Source organism: Erpetoichthys calabaricus, chromosome 12, assembly GCF_900747795.2.
Source record: "Erpetoichthys calabaricus chromosome 12, fErpCal1.3, whole genome shotgun sequence".
Classification (NCBI taxonomy): domain Eukaryota; kingdom Metazoa; phylum Chordata; class Cladistia; order Polypteriformes; family Polypteridae; genus Erpetoichthys; species Erpetoichthys calabaricus.
This window is the reverse complement of record NC_041405.2, coordinates 9,033,185-9,040,367: the sequence shown is the minus strand read 5'-3', so window position 1 is coordinate 9,040,367 and position 7,183 is coordinate 9,033,185. Positions and strand designations below refer to the sequence as shown.

General features: G+C 42.5%; 1 protein-coding gene across 1 annotated transcript in view; it reads left to right on the top strand.

The window, feature by feature from the left end:
• The window catches only part of LOC127525834 (nectin-1-like), a 60,906-nt gene that overhangs the window by 6,895 nt on the left and 46,828 nt on the right, over positions 1 to 7,183 (top strand). The gene's annotated exons all lie outside the window — the stretch shown is intronic.

The window sequence follows — 7,183 nt, the reverse complement described above, 5'->3', positions numbered from 1 at the left end:
AAACAGCAGCGGGTCAGTTCACATGCTTACGTGGGAGGCGTGATGACGCAATATATTTTGATATATATCAAAATAACCGCGCTTCGCAGTGGCAAAGTACTGCTTTAATATTTTTATTAAGAAGAAAAGTAAACCTTTTTAAACTGAGGGAAAATGAATCAATAATTATTTGTTAAGAATCTCTTTGTATATCACGGTGTCAGTTCGCCCCTCTGGTTGTAATATGACCAAGATGTGTGCTGAGCTTACTCTTGAGCATGCAACGTACAGTTTGCTATGTGAAAATCAGTCTTGCCTTTTGTAGGGTCTGTCCCTGAGACTTATTAATTGTCATTGCGAAGCAGAGCCTTACTGGAAATTGGAGGCGTTTGAATTGAAATGGGAGATCAGAGGGTATAACGGGGATGCGAGGTATAAAAACTCTCTCCCCTGAGCCACCGCCAGTAAAAATAGTTGCCTCAATGACGTTCTTTTGCAGACACGTGACCTGAAGTCTCGTGCCGTCACAAAGTTTCAATGGCTGTACGCAAATCCACAATCGGTTTCATATTGTTTTCGTACCTTATCAATTGTGTAATGTGTTTTTTGAACAGGTTTGATTCATCGAAGTCATCACTCCTGCTGCGTTCAGTCACTTCACGTGAGCCACTGTCTTGTGTGATGTTGCGATGTCCACGGGTTTATTTAATGACCCAGCAGTTTAAATTTTCTCGCTACAGCAATTTTAACTCTATTACAAAGTGATCCAAACTGTCGTTTATACCTCGTGTCTTCTCATTAAACTTGTATCTCGCGAATATGGCATTGCAAACGGCAGCGGGTCAGTTCACGTGCTTACGTGGGAGGCGTGATGACGTGATATATTTTGATATATATCAAAATACCCGCGCCTCGCAGCGGTGAAATACTGCTTTAAAAATTTTATTAAGAAGAAAAGTGAACCTTTTTAAACTGAGGAAAATGAACCGGTTGTAATATGACCAAGCTGTGTGCTGAGTTTACTCTTGAGCATGAAATCTAACGTGGTTTGGGCCCTTCAGAATGAAAACAGTTTGCATTTACCTCTTTAATAAAAGGCGAGCTTTTAAGCCTGAGAAATCACCCCGTAAATGCACACGTTTAATTGCACATGTGTTAATATGTATGCTTACACAGTATTAAAAGACACTCAAAAATTAACGTCATTTACCTTCGTTCCCGCGTTTGACTCGTGCTGTAAATCTCTTCCTTGTTTTTAGTTCACGTGATTACGTAGGAGGCGCGATGACGCGATACGTGACTCCGCCTCATCCATTAGAGTATATGGACAAAAAACAGGTTCCAGTTATGACCATTACACGTAGAATTTCGAAATGAAACCTGCCTAATTTTTGTAAGTAAGCTGTAAGGAATGAGCCTGCCAAATTTCAGCCTTCTACCTACACGGGAAGTTGGAGAATTAGTGATGAGTCAGTCAGTGAGGGCTTTGCCTTTTATTAGTATAGATGAGACTGACTTAATTCTTCTAAGTGAAAATGCTAACCTATTGATATTAACAGAACACCCTGTGATATTATGAATCAATGTGATCGTTTTCTTCACTCTTGCTTAAAAATATAAGACAAAATGGTCATTTATGAATTAATAAATAAGGATTATCAATCTAATCAAACAAATAGAATCTAGTGAAGATATTAAAGTTATAAGAATGTAATCTCTTTATAACTAATGCAATGAACTTTAAAAAAACTGCTTAAAATGGGTTTGTGTGTGTACTGAGAAGGTCAGTCTTTAGAAAACGTAGGCGCCTGGTACTGCTTTGTTTTTCTGTACTCCCCTATGTCATAAATTAAGATGTAACCCTAATCTATGTATGACCTCAAAATGAACTGTTATGTTTTTTTTCTGTTCTCTCTTTGGCTAATGAACAAGCTAGGTGATAAAAGGGTGAACAGTTTTCTGCTCAGTCTGCTCGAACTCAAATCAGTTAGCTGAGCTGGGGGGTTAGTCTCACAATCTCTCTAAATTAACCAAGAATAAATAATAAAGAAATTGCTTTTAATTATAAATTGGTGTTTATCTCGTCGTTTTCCGACTTCAGCGCTCAAACCTTACATTTTTTATTATTAAACAACATTGAGTTACAGTGGATTTAACTAGATTTTTTTTGACACTTATCACCAGAAAAAGCCTCCTTAAGGTGAGAGTCAAAACAGATCTCTGTATGGTGCTCTAAATTACTTACAACTATGAAACACAAAATAATCGATCAAACAAGTACTCGCCCCTATAATTTCCGTTTGTTTGCACTAATGCAATCTTTACTCTTTAGTTTTTTGAGACTTTCAGATTTTCCTACTTCCATTATCTCTAACCTGCTCTGCATGTGTATCGCGCCAACATTTTTGAACTCTTTAAATCTCTTGGCACAAACTTTAGTCTCGCTTAAGAGCTGAGAGCACAGGAAGTGTGTCTGCCAAAAGCATTCCAACAACTGAGAGGTTAGATGACCGTGGTCTTGTTTGAAAATGGTTGTAAGTAGGGCGTGACATGTAAAAGTCACTGTCTCATGGGACTTGCTTCCAAAGGGTATGATGTGACTTGACTGTCTCGCAAGATGTGAAAGTGTCTCTCTGTCTCTCTTCAATAGATCATGTTTCGTTGCAGGAAATAAAGTCTCGTCTTGTCCCAAGATTTTTTTTTTAATAGAGAGAAGTGCGTAACACTGGCCTGAAGTAATTCAGACTGCTTAACCCTTTAACCGCCAACTCCCTAAATATTCTCAACACCAGGTGAAATCTGAACAATTTTCGTTTTTTTACTTTTTTACATTTATTCAAGCAGTGTTGACCACTAAATGTTGTGCAACTTCTAGAAATGGGCAAACACATACAACTGGAGTACCAGTTATCCATCCAAATGGTGTACCCATTGTCCAATAGTGGTAGGGCAAGGTACACAACAATTTTCTCTGAAAGTCCAAAGTCCTTACATTCATCTGGCAACACTGCTGAAATACTACTCATAGGATCCTCTTTGCCAGTGTATACACGAAATCTATAAATGTAACCTGAATTCTCAGCTAAGCAAAACATCTTGATACCAAACCGTGCCTTTTTCAATGGTAGATACTGTCGAAAATGTAAGCGGCCCTTCCACAACAATAAACTTTCATCAACTGCAACTGACGGTCCTGGCATGTAGGGCAACTGAAATGTTTCAAATAAATGATCAATCAAAGGACGTAGCTTGAACAAGCGGTCGCGGTTTGGATCTTTCTTATCTGGCTCATTTCTGTTGTCATTCAAATGAAAGAATTTCAGCAGCAAAGAGAATCGGTTACGTTTCATGATAGCTGCAAAAATAGGTGTTGCATACATAGGATCTGTAGACCAGTACATCTCAATATCTGTTTTTCTGATTATTCCCATCAACATCAAAATCCCAATGAATTTTTTCATTTCGTTTTCATCAGTGTCAAACCAAGCACGAACACGGGAATGTGGAGGTAAATTGGGATTTTTCTCAATAAACTGTGCTGCATACAGATTTGTCTGATGAACAAAATGTCTGATCAAATCAGGTGACACAAACCGCTCATAAAACTGCTCAGCAGTGTAATTGTTTACATCAACAATAAAGCCACACGTTGCCTCAAACGGATGCAGAAAAGGTAGTTCACCACGGGCAGCAGTCCAGTTGAGATGCTGGGGATACCCCCACTCATCGCCGTCATCCGATGCGTCTTCATTCACAGTATCATGCAGCGCACGTTGCTGCTCATCATTGTCGCTAAAATCTTCTTCAGAACTGCTACAATCATGATCAGAACTGTCCAAAATCGCCTGCAAAGCCTCACTTGAAGTCAGTTTACGTTTCGCCATATTCACAGCTTTCACTTTCGAATCACATCACGTGATCGGCCAATACAAGCGCAGAGTTGTCGAAATACAACGTAGTAATAATACCCACGCCAAACTGTCAGTTATACTACGCGCCAGGCATTCATATAACAATAGGCAAATGTGCCGGATAATTCCGGCAGTATGGCGTTAGCAATAAAACAACGATGCCGGATATATCCGGCAGAGGGCGGTTAAGGGGTTAATAATAATAAAAATCATAATAATAATCCATCCATCTATCCATCTATCCTCTTCTGCTTATCCGAGGTCGGGTCATGGGGGCAGCAGCTTGAGCAGAGATGCCCAGACTTCCCTCCCCCCGGCCACTTCTTCTAGCTCTTCCGGGGGAATCCCAAGGTGTTCCCAGGCCAGCCGGAAGACATATTCTATCCAGCGTGTCCTGGGTCTTCCCCAGGGCCTCCTCCCGGTTGGACGTGCCCGGAATACCTCACCAGGGAGGTGTCCAGGAGGCATCCTGATCAGATGCCCGAGCCACCTCATCTGACTCCTCTCGATGCGGAGGAGCAGCGGCTCTACTCTGAGCTCCTCCCTGATGACTGAGCTTCTCACCCTATCTTTAAGGGAGAGCCCAGACACCCTGCGGAGGAAACTCATTTCAGCCGCTTGTATTCGCAGTCTCGTTCTTTCGGTCACTACCCCATAGCTCATGACCATAGGTGAGGGTAGGAACATAGATCAACTGGTAAATTGAGAGCTTTGCCTTATAGCTCAGCTCCTTTTTCACCATGACACAGTGCTGCAGAGCCCGCATCACTGCGGACGCCACACCGATCCGCCTGTCGATCTCATGCTCCATTCCTCCCTTACTTGTGAACAAGACCCCGAGATACTTGAACTCCTCCACTTGGGGCAGGATCTCGCTCCCAACCCTGAGAGGGCACTCCACCCTTTTCTGGCTGAGGACCATAGTCTCTGATTTGGAGGTGCTGATTCCCATCCCAGCCACTTTACACTCAGCTGCGAACCGATGCAGAGAGAGCTAAAGATCACGGCCTGATGAAGCAAACAGGACAACATCATCTGCAAAAAGCAGTGACCCAATCCTGAGTCCACCAAACCGGACCCCCTCAACGCCCTGGCTGCACCAAGAAATTCTGCCCATAAAAGTTATGAACAGAATCGGTGACAATGAACAGCCCTGGTGGAGTCTAACTCTCACTGGAAACAGGATAGACTTACTGCCGGCAATGTGGACCAAGCTCTGACACCGGTTGTACAGGGACCGAAGGCCCTTATCAGGGGGTCCGGTACTCCATACTCCCAGAGCACCTCCTATAGGATTCCCCGTGAGAAACACGGTTGAGGTTCGACTATCCGACGGACCCTCCTCTCCAGGACCCCCGAATAGACTTTCCTTAAAGAGGGGGACCACCACCCCAGTCTGCCAATCCAGAGGCACTGTCCCCGATGTCCATGTGATGTTGCAGAGGAGTGTCAACCAAGACAGTCCTACAACATCCAGAGCCTTGAGGAACTCCGGGCATATCTCATCCACCCCCGGGGCCCTGCCACCAAGGAGTTTTTTGACCACCACGGTGACCTCAGTCCTAGAGATGGGGGAGCGCACCTCCAAGTCCCCAGGCTCTGCTTCCTCATTTGAAGGCTTATTAATGAGATTGAGGAGGTCTTTGAAGTACTTCCCCCACCGACACACAACGTCCCGAGTCAAGGTCAGCAGCACACCATCCTAACCATATACAGTGTTGACACTGCACTGCTTCCCCCTCCTGAGATGCCGGATGGTGGACCAGAATCTCCTTGAAGCTGTCTGAAAAGTCGTTCTCCATGGCCTCCTCAAACTCCCCCCATGCCTGAGTTTTTGCCTCAGGAACCTCTGAACCACATTCCGCTTGGCCTTCCGGTACCTATCAGCTGTCTCCAGAGTCCCACAGGACAAAAGGGTCCCGTAGGACTCCTCCTTCAGCTTGACGGCATCTCTCACCGCCGGTGTCCACCAACGGGTTTGGGGATTGCTGCCACGACAGGCACTGACCACCTTACGGCCACAGCTCCGGTCAGCTGCCTCAACAATAGAGGCATGGAACATGGCCCATTCAGGCTCAATGTCCCCCACCTCCTTCGGGACGAAGTCGAAGTTCTGCTGGAGGTGGGAGTATATATTATTATTATGATAATATATATAATATATTATTATTATAATATATAATATATTATATTAATAATAATAATAATGTATTTTATTTATATAATGCCTTTCCCATGCTCAAAGAAACCTTAGGAACTGAGTGTAAAGACGGACTGTTTCCACAGCTCAAGTACAGTACCACTGGTCAAGGACCAGTTGAAAAGCAAATGGAAACTTGTGGACTTCAGGAGCTGACCTGATAGGCCATCTAGCACTTCTGCCCTGTTGCTTTTAACCTTCTGGAATGATTTCTCCACTTCAGTTATACTGGTCTCCAGCTCAGCAGTATTTCTGTTAATTTTACAAAGCATCTGCCTTCCTTGTGCATTTTGGGAACTGAAATCACTGGTTTAAAATTGTGTAAAAAGTCATTAAGTTTATCCACTAAAAGCATGTGATCTTTGTCTATTGGACAGTTCACAATTTTGTGACGTTTTTCAGGCATTTCCCAGCTTGATTTGGATTGTTATCATTAAACTACACCTTTTTTATTTTGTTTAATTAGCCTGTTAAGCCAGTGCTGTAAATCTCGCTTTTCTTCTGCTTTATTTTGCCAACAAGCATCGCACCTTATTTACATGCAGAGTCTCCAATTTACCTGAACTGCAAGTGTCTTTGGGATGTTGGTATAAAAATGTGCACAGGGAAAAAATATACAAATCCTACTTGGTCTGCAAGCGGGCACAGAGCACTGGATCCAGTGCTAACTGATGTGCTACCGTATAATTGTTCTCACATGAATTTGACGTACATTCATTTGGAAAAATTTAAAGTCTGGAGGTAGAACCATCCAGGTACTTCTCATCAATTTTTTTTTCTTTATTTTTGTGTGAACTGTTTTGCTTTGAATTTTACCAAAATTATAAAAATGAAGATATATGGATTGTGGAACAGGTATTTGAACAGGTCACACTATTGTTTTGTTCTAAGTAAGCTAAAGCTTACTTCATAATAATAATACTGTATAGCACCATTCCCTTCACAAAATTCAAATATTTCCACCCAAAAATATTTTTTGTATATGTTACTTACTCCATGTATTTTGTACCAATGATAGCTAACATAGAAAATAAGGAACAACTGTGAAGTCCTCATATACCAGAATCGCACCTTCTGATTGGTCTTTTTTTAC